At 51.9% G+C, this 18,045-nt stretch overlaps 1 protein-coding gene across 3 annotated transcripts in view; it reads right to left on the bottom strand.

The window, feature by feature from the left end:
* Positions 1-18,045, bottom strand: part of DAAM1 (dishevelled associated activator of morphogenesis 1) — a 98,355-nt gene that overhangs the window by 74,862 nt on the left and 5,448 nt on the right. For 2 of the 3 annotated variants that reach the window (XM_075029592.1, XM_075029594.1), the window contains exon 2: positions 4,117-4,214. The gene's annotated coding sequence lies outside the window, so the exon portion shown is untranslated. Of the gene's footprint in view, positions 1-4,116; positions 4,215-13,600; positions 14,342-18,045 lie in introns of those variants that run through there. The other variant, XM_075029593.1, reaches the window with a different exon arrangement.

The following is an 18,045-nucleotide window of genomic DNA, read 5'->3' as shown; positions in this document are numbered from 1 at the left end:
CAACCTGTTTACATGCTGGCATTTGCTCTGATTCATCCCTGAAAATAAGTATGTCTAAAAGTAATCGATGGAAAGAAAAAACAGAAACCCAATAGCAGTTCCCTCTCTTGAGGACAAAGCAAAGGAAAATAACCAGACGCAGAGCTATGACATCCTCGATCCAAATGTTTTCCAAAACATTTCCAAATGTTTTCCAAAGCTTCCAGCTGAAGCTTTCACAGCTAGGCTGCGACTCCACCAAAGCCTCAGGCATTGAGTGCGGCATCACGATGCGTTGCAGCGTGTGCCGAGGAGATGGTTGGTGATGACTTTTCCAATGATATATCTGCCAAAACACACCCAAGGCCCTTGTGCAGAAAACATAGCGCTTCAAAGAAAAACTGCCTCTGGTTTCTCAACAGGGCCTCTTCCAACATGATGGAGCTCGACTTCTATGTGGGCTTTCAGGAAGAGAGAGTCAGTGAATGCATGTGGCCAGATGTCCTCACCTTCACAGCAGGCTTTTGAGTTTATTCCAAGCATCTTAGGAAATCATTCCTCTGCCTCTAATCCTTTGGAATTATGGAAATAATAAAATTTTAAAAACCCACGTATGGAAAGTAAAGAGAAAAAAACGTATGTTTTCTATGCTTAAGCAAGAAATGCTGAAGTTCTGTCCAAACATCAACAAATGTGGACAGTTATGGTTATTACACAGCCAAAACAGAGACGGTTGTGGGAGATGCCGGTCTGAGCAGCTGACCCCAACCACTACAGCCAAAGGGCGAGCAGCGAGGTCTCACCAGTGCTCAGCTGCAAGAACCAACTGCTCTGGGGACCAGGGGGCTGGCACATGGCAGGTCCCTGTCCCCAGCCTCCTCACCCTGCTGCTGACACAACAGCTTCGACCTACGCCAATGGCCTCATCAGAAACGGCAGTGCCTGTGAAGCGGAGTCTCAGAGGTCCTTCAAAGACCAAAGCTGATCTCCACTTCTTTCAGCTTGCTTCTGGACACAATCAAAATCCAGAGCAGGCTCCTTTCTGAAGGAACCCTCCTATCAACTGTACGTGGGCTTTTGATTAGACCTTTTGTAGAGTTGAAAAAAAAGGCTTGCTTGAGGATGATAAAGTCTAGACACTACAATATATTTTCCAGCTGATCTAGCAAACCCAAAAAGCCCTCCCTTGATCTCGGACTGCCACGATCAAAGCCATTATCCCATTCGGAGCCCTTCTGAAACTTTAGCTTCCAAATGTGCAAGTTATTTTAAAAATCTAAACCAGGCCAAGCCTCTTGTTTGGAGTTTTACGAGGAAAACGGGGTGTGCTCCTCCCAAACCTTCCCCCACCACGTCTGGAAGTGGCTGGTGGGCACATGGTGGAGGGCGAGAGCAGGGAAGCGGCCCCATGCCTAGGGGCACCTCACTGGCACCCAGTGGCCATGGTCTGCTTGTGTGGGAGGGCACAGCCCATCCCCCCAGGGTGACTATGGTATGGGGGAATATTCCCCACCCCTGACTGAGATGAATTTTCTTGGAGAGCAAACACCCTTTGCATCCCCATCCTTAGCAATTGTGTCTGCCTTTGGCATCTTCCGTCACAGCGGTGTGTTATTCTGGGGTCCAAGAAAAGGGCAGCTTGAAATACTTCCATTTCCTACAGGAATTAAATAAAACTAAGTGCTACAAATTTCCTTTACCAGGATGCCCAAGCGCGCAAAGAACGTCCAGTTCTGCACCAGGGGACAACCAGGGAAATAAGGTATTCCAGGAAAAAAATCATTCTCCACCCTCTTGGAGGAGTCTTTCAAGTGGCTGAAAGGAAAGGAGAAACACACAGCCCTGCAAAAGCATAGGAAAGCCAAAGGGGCATCAGTGGCCCTTAAGCGCCTTAAGTGGGATGCTCAAAGAGAGGTGATGGAAGACCAGCCACCTCATCCCAGACCAGCCGGTGCTGCGTGGTGAGCATCAAACCTCCTGGCATGCAGTGGCCTCTGCGGGAGAGGGGACCCATGGTCAGTCCCAATCGCCAAGGCTCACAGCGGCCAGACTAGCAGAAGTCAAGGGTCAGGTGGTCTGGAGTGATGAGGAGCTTTGGGAGAACTGGAAAGGCTTTTTGAAAGCACGTGGCCACCAAGCTGCACCTCTGGTGTCCCAAGGTGAACTTCTAACAGGCAGATGTTCTTCAAAGAGAGATGGGGACAGGAGGTGACTCTTGCCACAGAAAGGAGAAGAGAGCAACACAGAGCTTCACATGCTCCAAAGCTATTTAAAAGCCAAACATAGCTCCCTAGTGAATGCTTCGTTTAACTAAGCAGCTTCTAAAGCACCAGGCAAACAAGCCACATCGTCTCCTTTCCCTCCCAGCATCCGCCTCCACGATGCTGCCCACCTCCCTTCCCCTCTGTGCTTTCACCCCCCTCAACTCCTAGCAGCATTGCTCCTCCTCCCCATCTCTCCCTCTGCCCAAACCAAGCAGATCTGCAAAAAGCTGAGTGAAGCAGGCGGGCGCATACCAGTAGAACAGGGATTAGAGACCTGCCACCCCCTCTGGCATCCCTCGCTGTGGCTGGAGGGGCCACGCCAGGCAGGAGCAATGGCCACGCTGCACATCACACATCCCCAGCACTTTGGGAAGTATCGTCTGAACCTCCACCAGCTTTCCCAGCTGGGTCAAGGAAAAAATCAGGTCAACAGTCTTCCTGAAGAGTATTTCCATCAAATTGGACTTTTCCCACCCGCAAGCACACTGGAGCAGAAAGAGCGAGGGCCACTGGCAACCCGGTGCTGGCTGTGACAGCCGCCACATCAGTCCCAGAGGGGACAGAGGATTTGCCAGCATCTCCTCAAAATGTTGCTCGGGAGCTAGGTGAGGTGGACAGGACATGGGAAACCTGCCCAGCTTCAGCTCTGCCACAGCACAGCATCCAACACGTGCCCCATCGCAGTTGTTTGTCTTTACTCTCCCCAACAAATGCAGAGAGGAGATGGACTTCAACCTTCGCCTCCATGCAAGTGTGTTTCGCTGGGTCTACTGAAGCCACCAAAGCCCCGCAGATTCTGATGGTCCCACCTTGCCCTCGCTCTGGCCCCTTCCCTCTAATGAGCTTCTCCTGGCAAAGGAGAGCAAAGCCGCGCTGCACATCCGTAATCCCCGAGAAGGGCTAACATGAAGTTACTGACCTCGAAAATTTATGGTCCCCATCAATGAGAGAGCAGACGAGCTGATGGCCATGGCTGCTTCTGGATTTAAAAGGATCTAAACCCATCACAGAAGCAGCGTGCGCCTCAAACCCTTCCCCCAGTTTGTACGCTGCGCACAATAAATGAGGTGGCGACGGGCAGCGGATGAACCAGCATCCCGGCACCCAACCCCTACCAACCCCTACCATCCCAGCTTGGGAAGAATGGGAAAACAAGGGGAAAAAAGCAAATCATCTGGCCCCACACTGCCATCAGCATGGCAGCTGCCCTCCGCTGCTCTTGGTGATAAATATTGAAGGGAAAACATCGTGCAATTCATTTAGTCACTGAGCATGAACCAGGGGCGGGTTCAGCGCCACATTTGTCTCGTGAGGCTTTCCAGCCATCCCATCGTCTTGTGCAGTGTTTTTCTGTGTCTTTCTCATCTCCCGTGTTAAAGAGATGGGAAATGTGGGAATTGGGAAGGTCCCCCTTCCCAAACCAAACATGCAAATACAGGCTGAAAAACACCCAATTTCTAATCCTGGTGAATTTACAGTGGTAACTTATTTCCAGGCAAAGCTGTGATTTTTATAAGGGATACCACCAGGTTAAGGAGTCAAAGGCGTAACTGTACAAGCGAAAGCAAAAGCCCTTTATTTACGTAAAGCCATTTTTTAATTCCCCCTCCTGAAATGACAGGGAGCAACACAGCTCTTGCCAGTTTAGTGGGGTATACATGAAGGCTTGGCTGAAAGCAACCTCATTAAACTGGCTGGGTCATTAAGCGCCAATCCAAACATGCAGTCCTCTGATCACTGCATGATGGGCTGGGAACCGAAGGCAACTCGCAATTAAACCCGTGACAATCAGAAAAAATCCTTACAACCCCCCCCCAAGCAGAATCTACCAACACCATCCCCACCCTCCCTTCTTTTTTCTTTATTTACTTACATAAGCAGCATGACAGATAACTTGGAGGAAATCAAATGCTTAATGATTAAGCGACACTTAGGCAGCACTCTGGAAGATAAATACGCCCTTTGGAAACCCTGCAACAAAAACAGAAGGTATAAACAGACAGTAACTAATTATTCTGATTAAATCTTGGAAGACCTGAAATACTTGACTGCAGCAGAACAAAGCCAGTGTGCGCCGGGGCTGCTCGCTAAATAAGTCACACCCTTTTTTAAAAGAATTCACCCAAATAAACCTAAGTGCTTCTGTGTTGTTTTTGTTTGCGTGCGTGTTTCTTAAGGTCTAGGCTGATAGGAAACCTCCGCCGTACCCTGGAGGGATCCCGTCGCCTTCAGCTAAAATTAGACTTCAAGGAAAACAGGCGAAGGCGGGTGTCTCCAACCTGCGCCGGCACGGCAAGGCTCCCACCGCGCGCTTCAGGAGCGGCGCGTCGGGGTTTTTCCTCCCCTCCCATCGAAACCAAAAAGAGAGGGGGTTTTGGATTAAAAGAAATTAAGGAAAATAAATAAATAAGGCGTGCTCCTAGGGAGAAAGGAGGGGACGGCAGGTCTACCCCGCTGCCGGGCTTGGAGGGATCTGAGCTGGGACCGGGAGGTGGGGATGCAGCTGAGCCATGGGGATGGGATGAGATTGGGATGGAATGCTCAACCTAGCGGTGAGAGCAGCCGGCAAAGCCCACCAGCAGCTTACCCCCCGTCATGGATGCAGAGTAAGGCACCTGCTTTATTGTGAGCCACAACACCAGCGCCAGGAGCCTCTGTTACAGCAGAAGGCGTGCAGAGCAAGACAAGGGGATGCGCTCAGTAGACTCTCCCCTACTCTCCTTGCTTTGGAGGAAAACCATCATTTTCCTCCTCCCCTTCTCTCTGCCCTCCCCCCACCACATTAAATGCCCGCAAAGCTCAGGGGAATATTTAATCTCAAACCTCAGTAATCAATCAGTTCACCCTCACGCATGAGAAAGAGTCACAGCAGTAAGCACCAAATCCCATTTCTACCCAGCAATACAACATTTTAATTACGTACGTAACATTTCCCTTTTAACATAAATCCTGAACAGATCCAGGCAGCCCCCGGGCTGTGGGTGGGGAAGGACACGGTGCCGGGGAAGAACATGGGGCGGGGGGAGGAAAGGGAGGAGAAACCATTCTGGCAATTATTTAAAATGACAACTTTATACGGCTGCTCCAGTGTGCCGTTGGCACGACGATGCTTTGACCTTGTGTTCGCCGTCCCAGAGGATGGGCAGCAGCGTGGCAAGCAGCAAGCCCACATCTAGCCCTGCCACCAGAAGCTGCATTGGTTTTATCCCAACACGGCAGCAAGCGTGCGGGAAAACGGGGACAGAAAACGCAAGACGGGCACACGTGGAAAGGCTTGGGCCAGGCTGTGATATAAATAACAGCAATAGGACCTCTCCACTGGTGCTGTGAGACTTACTCCAAAGCCTGTTCACATCAGAGGGACCCTTTCTAGCTGGGTTTGAGCAGGTTTGGGATAGTTCCCTGCCACCACTTGTTATTTCCAAGTGCAAGCACGGCCAGACCAGCAGGACCATCACACGGCTGCCAGTGCAACAGGTAGGCAGCTCCGAGCAACATCCCTCCTTCGCCCAACCAGACCAGTCCCGAGTGGCATAGCTCACAAACAGCTATGTTAAAATATACACTTTTTTTTTTTTTAAATATAAACACATGCACAGACTTTTCTAATATATAGGAACAAAAGAGGGGACACCCCGCTGAAACCCCATGTGCAGCTCAACTGCTCTCTGCAGTGACGAAGGAAATGAGAAGCAGAGACCAGGCACACACCCGCTCGCCGTGGCGTGGTTTGGCTCTGGGAACGTTTCTGGATTCCCCAGCATGAGCTCTGACCTCCAAAAGATGCAGAACGGTCTCAGAGCCACCCTGGAGGAGAAGTGGAGGGGTCCTTGGGGGCTCAGCTCAGCAGGAGGAGTGGGATGGAGAGCCGGGCTCGGGGTGCTCACGGCGACAGCTGACCCGAGTCCATGGCCCATCAGCTCAGAGGTCCCCAAAACACCCCTTGTGCCACAAGAACGAGTCAGGAACTATCCCAAACCCACGGTGCACAGCAGAAAGGAAAGGTCCCCTCCCGGGTCTTGGCAATAGGATGAACCCATCTGCGACCACGGCTCCAGCCTTGCCAGACCACGGTGCTCGGACAAAGCAAGGGAAACAAGCACAGGGTTGAAGGCCTTGGGTTTATCTTTGATTTCTCTGTATGTAGCAGAGCTGCATTTCTGAACCCTCTTTTTTCAGGCAGATCCTGCACCAGGCTTTGTAAACACATGTGCATCGCTTTCAAAAGGCTCACAAAAGCACTTTTTGGAAGAGGAGGTGTCACGGTGCAGCAGGAATTTTTCACTTCCTCTCGACAGGAAACATCACGCAGAGATACAAAAGGGAAACCTACATGTAACTGAGATTTCTGCACCATGTTCTCCTTCCAAAGGCCAACGCTCCCTCCCCTCCTTTATTTTTGGCTTCAGTTTTCCCAAGACCTGTAACATCAGGAATTGCTTGGCACAACAGACAGAGTCCTCAAGCTCCACACGCTATCTAGAGAAACTACTGAACTTACACACTCCCTGACCTCATTAGCCCACATTGGGAGGTGCATAATTAAGAGGGACCAGGCACCATCAGCCGCCTGCAGCATGTTCCCGGAGGATCGAGCCGTATCCCCATCCTCTCCCAAAGAGCAGGACTTTGCAGTGCAATTCAGGACAGAGATACTCAGTGCAGTATCTAGAGCAAATTAAACCTCCCAGGCACAGCAGCGAGCATGGATTTATTGATTTACGGAAAACGTCCTTATAAATTACTTCATTCAGATCAATGGGACAAGACAAAACAAGGGCTATCCTCAGCAGTGAGAGGCTGCAGCGCTATCATTTCAGTCCCATACTCCAGAAGAAACCCCCTGTTTCAGAACAGACACTTCTAGCAGGGCTTCGCAGGGCTGGCAGAGGACGATACAGAGGCCAGCATGGATCTGTGCCGTGTCTCACCCCGTCCCCACCTCTCTGCGCTACAGCCGGCAGAACCGATGGACGATTCTTGCAAGCGAGTAGGTAAAAATGCTGCTTGGCGTCAGCTTCCCATCCACAGAAGCTCCATCCGCACCTCCTTGTTGGCTTGTGTAGGGCTGCAGCTACCGGGCAGGGTGGGACACGGAGGCTGCTGCCACCAACAGCATCCCATGTGCTGCCCCAGCCACCCCTTTGGGGTCTGCTCGCCACGGGGCAGGGAGGTGGGACCACCTGCCTGGTGAGACATGGCACCGATCCGTGCTGACCTCTTCCATCCCTGCGAAGCCACGTTAGAAGCGTCTGCTCTGAAAGAGTGATTTCTCCTGGAGTATGGGACTCCCAAGCGTCGCCGCTCGTCATTCTTATCTGCTTCTCTTGATACCGATAGCTTAACGTGCTTTCATCACACTCAAACTCCCTCCCAAGGCCACCTGCGGTCTGGATCCAGGACACTAAGACAAGGCTAAGGCCATCTTCTGCAAATGTTTGTTCCACTGGTTAAATGCAGCTCAAAAATAAATAAATATCCAGATGTACCTGTGCCTTGATAGCAAGCATCTGGCTTTGGCTTCCAGACATGGGCTGTTTGCTGGACTGAAGAGCCGCTGGATGCCCCCCCCTGCCCCCCATAAAGCGATATACACTTGCATTTTGTAGCTTCTTGATGAAAAGGCGAGAGGAGTGCTCAAATAGCCCAGCACGAAGCATCTCCCCAGCTTTATATGCACGTGCGGCACTTCCCCGCACCCTCATCAGTCAAACCGGCCCCGTCAACACCGAGGGCAGGGTCAGGCGCTGCTCTTCCACCGCAGGCTCAGCAGCGGTCCTGCTCCCAAAGTGCTTTTCGCAGGAGCGGGCAAGAGCTGACCATGGCTCAAACCGCTTTCTGCAGCTCCAAATTACCTCCTGGGATCACATCCCAGCATCCCCATCTTCAGATCACCTCCTAGTCTTTAAAATTGATGCCAATTTGAGACCTACTTTAAAAAACCATCAGTGAAGATGCTGAGTCATGTTGTTAGATGCCTCCAAGGTGGTACCTACGGAGGTCTTCTAGGAATGCCTCCGCCTCATGTGAACTCCCCCGCTGGTTACATTAAAAGTACAATTATCTCTGTGGATTAATAAAGGGTACCGCATCTCTGGCAGCAACCTGAGGCAGGGACTCCCAGCAGCAATGAGTTCACGTTATCAGGGCGCGCAGGCACACACAGCTGTGTTTGTGGTCCCCATCGCTTGCAGTCACCCACGCCCTGCCACGCTGCCTCACCCGTTCCCCAAAACACACCCCAACCCCGGAGGGAACGATTAGTATTTTGATAAACAAACGTGTCTCGTCACATCTATTCACTTAACTCGGCCATCGAGGGGTTGCCATTCCCGCGTGCATTGGCTTTGCAGAATAAAACGCTAATGGCTTTGCATCCCTGGTGTGACACTGTTCCTCACCTCTGCTCAGCCCCAGGGCACGGCTCCTGGCTCCGCAGCATCCTTCTGGCTCCGCAGCATCCTTATACCTCGTGGACCAGGAACCCCTGCCCTGGACGGACCCTCTGCCTCCACCATGCTATTTGGGAGCGGTGGGGAGAAAATGGCTCCTTGGCGTGGTGAGGATTAAAAAAAAAAATAAACGGACTCATATCACTGTAGCGTTTGCAAACGTTCCCTCATAGCAGATGAGCCCTGCACGGCACCGGGGGAGCATGGGTGATCGAAACAGAGGGTGCCAGCCACTGCTCACAGCTCTTGGGAGCGCAATAAATAACGCTGCGGAGCCCAGAGCTCGGAGCTGGGAAGGCTGCAAGCCCTGTCAGCCCTTCCCAGCCCAGGCGAGAGGGAGAGCGAGCCGGCACGTGTGCTTTGGGCAGGTCCTTACAGCCCTGGCTGCCGGCTCCAAGCACTTTCTGGTTGCGCTGTCTCAGAAATCGCCCTCATCGTGAATATCCTTGAGGCCAGGCACGGCAGCGTTTGGGGACTATCGCTCTCCGCTGCAGTCCTAAAATGAGCTCTGTGCTCTCGCCGTGGCACGGCAGGTACCCAGACGAGGCAGGTGAGCCCGTGAGCATCCCTGAGCACCCGGGGCTTCCCTTCAGCTGCTGCCCGTGCGACACCCAAAGCAACACAGAACAGTTTTCACCCTCGCCAGGGGACTTTCTTCCGACTGTACACGTGCTGCTCTGCTCCTGAGACACCAGGAAAGCACAAACTGCCCTGCCCTTGGAAAGCGGTTCTCTGCTTTTCACAGCGAACAGAGTCAGGCATTGCCACAGAAGCCAAGGAGTTGATCTTTCAAGGGCAAAGCTGATTCCTCCCACCTTTTGTCTAAAATTTGCCTCCCCTCTCCATCTGTAAGCCAAATCAGGGATGAAGCAGGTGAGTGGCTCATTCTTTTAGGTACCATTATGATACATATATATAATTTTTTTTGTTTTTAATTAAAGGGAAACTCATTCACTTAAACACTTCAGTCAGCTTAATTACCTCTCTCTCCAGGAGGTGTGTTTTTTTTTTTTTAAATAACAGAAGCAATCAATCATCCCATGGAGGGCAAACACTCATTTCTCCCCGAAGCCCCCAGCTCCAGCCGTGGCTGCAGCCATCCGGGCTCCTCCCGGCATGCTGGGGTGGAGGAGCGGGAGAGCGTGGTGGGCTGGCACGGTACGGCACGCCAGGCTCCCAACACACAGGCGGATAAGGGGGTTAAATCCAGCTACTCAAGGATAAGCTGGTCAGATACTGCAGACAAGCAAATGGTGAATAGCGGTTTGCCAGCCTACAGCAAATAGCAACATGACCCAGTGCATGACTGTCACCAGGTATTTAACTCAGAAGTTGCCGATACTGGAGACCCTGAAGCTATATTTCGTTAAAGCTCTCCTGATGAACTGCTTTCTTGGCTATTTTGAAGCCTGCAATAGAGAAAGCTGAAAAGATAAAGCAACTCTTAGCTCTGAGGCTGGCACCACGGGCAAGATGCAGCAGTGCTTTTTACCTGTTGTTGTGACTTTTCGGCCTTTCAAGGACTCTCGTGGGGCCAAACACAGAAGAATCGGAGATGCTGTCACACAAGACAAATCTCAGGAGATAAAGCAACCAGAGACCCACCCAGCAGCTCAGGCAGAGCACCAACACAGACAGACCGGGGTGCAAACAGGCGGACCCCAACACACACATGGCCACTTGCTGATCTTAATCCCAGGCACATAAATCCCCAGGTGGCACCTTTGGACTAATACCTTATATTTCCCTGCTGAGACTTAATTTCCCTTTTGCCTTCCAAGACTAAAACGTCTTCCAACTGCTGCTCAAGCCGACCAACAACTTTTTATTTTTTTGCATCCAGAAATACTGAAGTGCTGCCTCTGGGAATTCTGCAAAGACGGAGAGGGCCCTTTTCTCTGTCCTGAAGCCACCAGGCATGCCCAGGTAGCTGCAGCATGGCCACTAAACTTTAAAACCTGTCAGACAATGGAAAGCTTATAGGTAGGCTGCAAGACCTAGTGCTTCCAAAAGCTGCATTCCCCAAAAACCCGGAGCTCGAGATCTCCACGCAGCTGCCCATGGAGCATCCCACACCTCGGCCGTGGTCCAGATACAGGTTAGCAAGAGACAGCAACGTGGGTCTTGGCCATGGGACGCCCCATCCTGCTCTCCTCCCAGCTCCGTTCGGAGGCAGCCAGCTGCGTCCCGCGTTAGCGCGTTTTGCATAATCAAAATGGGAGTTAGCCTCTGTAACCACAACTCAAAGGGTATATTTAACTCAACTGGAAGACAAAGAAGATTGGGTCCACCGCAGATTAAATTAGCTGAGCCTGCTTATGCCAGGAGCTCCCGTCTGCCATCAACCTCGCCTCCCACGGATTTATTCCTCCTAGCTCCACAATTTAGTGGTCCCCCAAGGAGGAATGGACCTGCTCCATCAAAGCTCTGAAAAGGAAAATACGCAGCAAAGAGGCAGCGAAGTAGGTCCAACAGGTTCCCAAAGTCTTGGGCAGGACACAGTCTCGCAAGGGTTTGCATCACCTCTCTAGACCCCAGAGCCACGGCGCGGGATGAGGTGCAGTAACCTGCACGGTGCTGCACCACCTTCAGCCCAAAGGGAGGAAGAGGAGGATGGGGGACAATGGGGAATCTCCTCAAACCACCCCAGACCCCAGCTCCAGTGTGTCCCCTGCAACCCAGCACAGTATGGGAGGAGGGTGAGGATGTTTCCCTCGTGGTCTTCAGGACCCTTGCTTCAGATCTGCCTCCTGGGAAAACGTTCACTTTTCCTGCCTAGCTTCCACCGGTAACATTTCACCCCCCATCTCCTTCACTGTGGTCTCACACAACTCAAAGACATGGCCAAAGATGTGGTTATTTTTATATTTTCCTCCCAGGAGATGGTATCTCCACAGGGCATGGCTGCCACGCCACATCAGATCACTGCACCGCGCCGGCTCAGCCCCACGACAGCAGGATGAAGCCTGAGGGAGACCCTGCTGCCGGGTATTTTTCTGTCTCACTGGCATTAAAACTCCCCAGATTTTCAATCAAGGGCATACCAAAAAGCGAAACAGCCCCAGCCCTAGAGGTAGCAAAGTGCTGTCCCACCCCCTCTCTCCATAACCCCCCACCCAAGCACCAAAACCATTTTCCAGTCATCCTAGTTTTGCATTTTTCTGAGGCTTTTGCATTTGTCATTGCACCCCACAAGGCACTTGCCTCACTCAGATCCAGGTCTTTGTGGATCCAGGACTTCCAAGCTGACCTAAATTTCCCCCACAAACAGGCAAGAACTGGGTTTGGCCATGCCAGGACATCGAGGTCCACAAGATGACCAACCTCCATGTGGCACATGGGCTTCAGCACAACATGGAATTTCTTTAGACCCGCATCTCTTATTGGGCACTTTTTACACTGGGACAAGAAAAAAAAGCAGTACTTCCACAGGTAATCTAAGAGCTTTTGGACTTTAAAGAGCAGGGAGACGGCGAGCAAAGCGTGGGGCACGCAGGGAGAGGCTGGTTCGTACACCCATGGGAGAGGACCAAGGAGGATGGTCTCGTATGTGCTACGGCACATCTGCAGCAGCTACGCCCTTGCACGAACACAACATCGTGATCCCACTACCAACACCCCGTAACCCACCGCTGGCAGGGCCCACACTCCCGGTTTGGAGCTGGGGCAGCAGCCAGGAGGGTTGGGATGGGGAAAATGGGATCCTTTCCAATGCAGGGAGCGCTGTTCGCCCAGTGTTTTCCTTCCCTCCTCCCCTTGAGATCACTCTCCCCACCGTTTGGCCAAGACAGAGAATCCAGGCATTCACGGGAGAAGGGATTAGGCTGTGTACTGCTTGTCTGTAGTTACTTTAGAAATAAAGGTGATCATAACGAATGTTTGCACCCTCACACAAATCCCAGTGCCCTTCCCCCACCTACACCTCCCAAAGCAGAGCACAAATCCAGCTGCTCTGCAATCTTATCTTGACGCAGAAACGGTCTGGGACAGAGATATAAGGGTTCCCCGAAGGCACGGTTTCTTAAAGGCATCTTTATTTAGTAGGTTCTGTTCAAAAATGCTGCACTGAGGTGCCGTTCCCAGACCGGTTTTCATTGCAGCAGCAGCAAACACCACCCAGGCAGGGTCCCCCAGCGTGGTGATGCAATTTCATCCCCCCACCCCAAAGTCACGGGGTTTTCCCAGGCTAAAAAGCAACCCAAGACCAGGGGGATACACCAAGGGCAAGGCACTGTGGGTTACCCACAGCTGAGTGTCACCAGGAGCTCCCAAACACACCCTGGTCTCACCCCAGGGATCTTACAGGGATGGGGACCGGCACATTAATGGAGTCCATGGGATGTTCCCTATTTATCCAGCAGCTCTGCCTCCAACCCCACGCCCGCTATCCCAGGGGATTGCACGCTAGCAGCCACGTAACACCTAATCCCAGGTTTCAAGAACCAGAGCTACAAAACAACCGCACAAAGAGGCAGCAGTTTGCACGCATCCCGGGGAACCTCCCCACAACCAACGCCTCTCTATTTATCCAACACACGATCTTTACACGTTCAGCTGTTTTCATCCCACCCCGCTATTAATGGATGCAAAAGGCAGTTGGGTAAGGCGTTCGGCAAAAATCTCATTTAGAGATCAAGACAAGCTTAATTGGTTTCTAGCCAGACCCTGCACAAAGATGGGTTACTCCACAAATACAGTTGCTAATCTGCCCATTATACGCCCTAAGCTCCCACCGACAAAGAAAAAGAAAATAAAGAAAAGATGCACAAAGGAATGCAGTATTTTGAGCATGTTACTTCCAGCAAGTAACACATCAGAAGCAATGAATTCTGCAAGAACAAGGGCTTTGCTTTTCGTTGAAGGAAAAGGATAACTGAGTGGTAAACAAAATAAAAACAAAAAGACCTGACATAGATCAAATCTGCATTCTCCACAGGCAATCCCCATCCCTTTCGGGTTCTTGAAGAGCATTTCCAGCAGCTATTGTTTCTGCAGGCAGGCAGAAGCAGGCGAAAAGCTTAAGCGGCCAAGGAGACGTCATGTCACAAGTGACAGAGTAGAAAGGATGTAGAACCTCGTGACTAAAAAGCACAGGACTGAAGCCCTGGAGAGCTGAATTCACTTCCTAACTTAGCCGTAAAAAAAAAAAAAAAATTAAAAATCGCGAGTTTCCTGTGTGATCACATCCTAGATGATTTATTCAAGAACCCGGTGTTGAAAAGCAAGGGAGGGGGAGGAAGCAGGAGGAGGAAGGGGAAGACTCGGTCCTGTGGGCTTTTAATAGGCTTGGGGTTAGACCAGCACTGGCAAGCTGTTAGCATCCACCTGCGCTGGGCACCGAATGACCTGGAGCTGGTGCTGGGAAAGCACTGAGCATCCCATGAGCTCTGGTGAGAGACCACCCTGCTCCTCCGCCCAGATGTGCGGCGCAGGCTCGCCCATGCCACATCCCCAACAGCGGCATCCCGCAAGCTTTCAGAACGTGGAATTCTGAACAAAAACAAAGCCATGTGCAAAATGGAAAGGTTAGTGATAATTTCCCCTCTTGGAGCTACACAAGAATTTAGAAAGAATATAAAGCTGTCCTCCAAAAGCAGCATATTATAAATTAGACGGCAATGCAATTACAGCGCTGCAAAGCCAGCTGCAGCAGCGGCACAGGTAGAGAGGTGATGAAAGTGCCTTTTGGTTACAACCTTCTCCCCTTGAGCAACAACCCGGGACTCCCAGCTCCAGCATTGGAGGTCTGTTTATTTTCCCAAATCCGAGCCAATTCTGCTCGGCAGGAAGCGCTGCACCCAAGGGAGAGCAGAGCTGCGGATCCTCTGGCAGGACAGAGCCAAAAGCAAGGCCAGCCCTGGAAAGAACAGCGGTCATCTGTTTTGGACCTTTACAGCAACGTCTCTCAAGCTCCAGAGCACCTTTGCAAGAGCCTTTTGCAGCAGGTGGGTTCACTACAGGGCAGAAAGCCAGAGAGGTGTTTTTCCAAGACCTTCCTCACCCATGACGCGTGCTCGCAAATCCAAGGCTTAGCTCAAGCAAAGGGCAGCCTGGTCCCTGGCCTTGGACAAGGGCTGCCAGGCACAGAGGTGTGGGGCTGGTGCCATCCCAAAAAGCTGCCATGGAAACCCCAGAGCGAACAGACTCAAACTTTTACTTTCAACAGTGACAGCAGCTGTAATTAGCAGCACTGAGCACAGCCCAGGTGCTGGGTATGGACAGCCCCGTGATGTTCACTGACAAGGCGACTGTTAGATGTGTTTTGTTTGGCTTCCTTCCCTATCCCAGAAAAACAAGCACCCATTTTTCAAGGGTCTTTCTCCACCCCCGCCGTGCTGCCCAAAGAATCCATTTCCCAGAGCAAGAACATGCATCTCAGGATGCCGTACCTGGAGCTCAGCCCTCAGTGTCCCCAGGGATGGATCCCTCCTTAATTGCTCCAACACCCCGTGGCATACTGGCAACACCAGAGCCCAAAGACACAGCCTCGCCCCGACTCCCACCAAAATGGAAGACATAGTCCAAAACACAAGGCAAAGGGAAGAAAATCTTGCCATGAGGCAACCAAGCTACAGCTGTGAGACACATCATCGCCGCTGCCTCATGCATCTCTCACCTAGTTCAGCCTCAACCCCAGTGCAAAGCCAACAGAGCTTCCTCTGATGCAACTATGAGCGATCCTTTGGAAAACCATCCGCTGAGTATTTTGAGGTTAAAGTCCCTCTTTACTCTCTTTTTCTCATGCTGAAAGCTGTCATGCTATAGGATGGCTTGAAAAGCGAGGGAGATAGTGTATTTTACAGCTAAGGGAAGGGCACAGTTTCATGACTACGTAACCCAAATCACAGCCCATCGCACGTCACCGCAGTTTGAACACACCTATGATCAGCGCTGCAACACTTAAAAAATGGCAAATTTTGTTGAACCTGGTGAACAGAAGAGCAGCATTTAATACAAAAGTAAAAGTGAGAAAACGATGAAGACTCATTTCCAGCTCCATACCCAAAAGCAAACTGACCGTAGGGATTACAGTATTTAGCACGCTCCAAAAATTTTCCTCGACATCTTTTTGCTCCCTGTGACGGGTAGAGATATCTTGTGGCTCCAGAGCCACCAGCTGTTTCACATGCAGCTTGCCAGGCAGCACTCTCCACAGAAGATAAAAGGAGCTGGAGTTTATAAATGGATCCGAGTTGTCCCTAAAAAGACTCCAGCCTCTTTGCAGGATGCCTCCAAAATGCCAGGGCGAGGAGGCAGCACATGGGCTGAGGTCTCAAAACAAACGTCTCGTACGCAGAGAGCTTTGGTAAGCAAACGGCTTACGTAAAATATCTGTCAGGACACCCGTCTGAAGCACCGGCTCTTGTAAACAAGGTTGCTCCAGAGGCACTGGGGATTAGCGCAGTTCAAACAGTCCTTGGCGTGACTTACCGGAGTACCCAGGAACAGATTTGCAAATTCAGCTTTTCTCCTGCCTGACGCTCGCCTGGCACCACCAAACAACACCCAGGTTCCCGGCAGCCTTAACCCTACCGACTCCTGCACGCGGAAGGTGAGAAACAGGGACGGGGATGGGAGAAGCCCCGTGCTTGGCCACAGGACTTGATGGAAGAAGGAAACCCAAGGCGGCACCGCTGTGGGCCTGCTCTTCTTCTCCCTTGCAGCTGGAGGAGGTCCAGCACCAGGCCGTCCGCAAGCAAGCTGGGCGAGCGTCCCTCGGCAGAGGAACGGCAGCCGAAAGTTATGCATGGGATATGCAAGAACGGTGCCAAGCAAAACAGGGCAGCTGAAAATCACCGTGCATCTGAAAGGCTTAACCCGATATTAAGGCAGAGCGCAGCCTCTCTTCCCCGCGCTGGGCACGCAGCCGCAGCCAAGACACTCCTAGTGCTTTGGGGGCAGAGGGGAGAAAACCTCAGCAAAGGAAGCGTCCTTTGCACGCGATTTCTGTGAAAGCCAGGCACGGCGAGGGTATCCACCTTCCCAGCTGCATCTCCCCCGTCCTCAGCTCTGCCTTGGGCAAGAAGGTGCTGTGGTTGCCAGAAGCAGCAGCGTGAAGGAACGGGAGCACGAAGGGTCCCTGGCAGCCACGGGAGAGAAAGCTTTACGCAAACAGATTCACAGTCGCTTGCATCCACACAAGCATCCTTGAAGGAAACAGCTGCACTGGACCTCAGCTGCCGCAGACTCGCCAGGATTGCACACGAGTTCACAGCTTTTCCAAGCACCGTTCATTCAGAAGATGCTAAGGCCAAGCGAGAAACAAGCACCCAGGAAAAAAAAAAATAAATAAATCTCATGACTAGGTGAAAGTCAGATGGACATGCAGCTCTAGAGAGCTGCCTCAGAAAGGCCTGCACAAAAGAAACACTCAGGAGCAGCAGCAAGACAGACCCACCACAGCCTAAGCTAAATGTCATGCAACACATCTGAGCCAGAAAACATCCCGGCTGCGCTGCCTCTGCAGCCATGCCATGGCAAGCAATTAATCTTGCTTGTTTGGAGTGGGGGAAGTGGTCTCCCGACTGTTCCTCCATCCTTCTCCTCCCTGCTGGAGCTGGGAGCAAGATCTGCTGCTAGCAGAGGTTGCCCGTAACAGGCACTGAGCTGCTAGGACATCACCCGAGCAGCATAACATGCCGTGGGTCTTTCCACCACCCTGACCCACGCTGCGCTCAGACCTGAGTGACTGCAGGTCCCGTCCCAGAACGATGCTGCTCTGCTTCCCCCATTCTCACACTCCAGTTTTCTTTGATTTTTAGGACAAGTACCATCCTCTCCTCCCAGCCCAAGCGGTGCAAAGCTGGCTCCCGGGTGCAGAGCCCAGCCCCAGCTCCCCTGCCCTGCAGCCTCGGGGTACAGGCAGTTTTGCTCCTGTCCGAAAATAGTGCGTGCACTTTCCCGCTTGTTGATAGTCTACCCTCAAACACTCAGCCCTAAAATCTCTGAGGACACCCTGCGTGCTACAAGAACCTCCATTGGGAAGACAAGCTGATCCTCGCTCCCGCAAATCATCGAAGGAACCAACAACACCCTGCAGAGCCTTCCCCAAAAGCTGCCAAGCTCCATAGCTAAGTTCTGCGTATTGGTACAGAGCCCAGCTGCTGGTGTTTCATGCAAAACCCCCCCCAAGTCAGCCTCTGAATGGCACAATTTTGAATTGCCTTCCTCCTGCCACAGTGCCCCGGGGCAGGATCTGCCGGCAGCCCAGCCCAGGGGCACAAAAACCCCACGTGAAAGATGAGCAGCAGGGAGCAACCAACACCTGGAGATCCCACTGCAGTCTCCTCTGCTCTCCTGAGCAGGGCACGGGTCAGATGAATTAACTGGGTCCTTCCCCTCTCTTTATC

This window comes from Buteo buteo, chromosome 6 (assembly GCF_964188355.1).
Source record: "Buteo buteo chromosome 6, bButBut1.hap1.1, whole genome shotgun sequence".
NCBI classification, from domain to species: Eukaryota; Metazoa; Chordata; class Aves; order Accipitriformes; family Accipitridae; genus Buteo; species Buteo buteo.
Note: the sequence above shows the minus strand (reverse complement) of the source record. Positions and strands in the feature narration are given on the sequence as shown.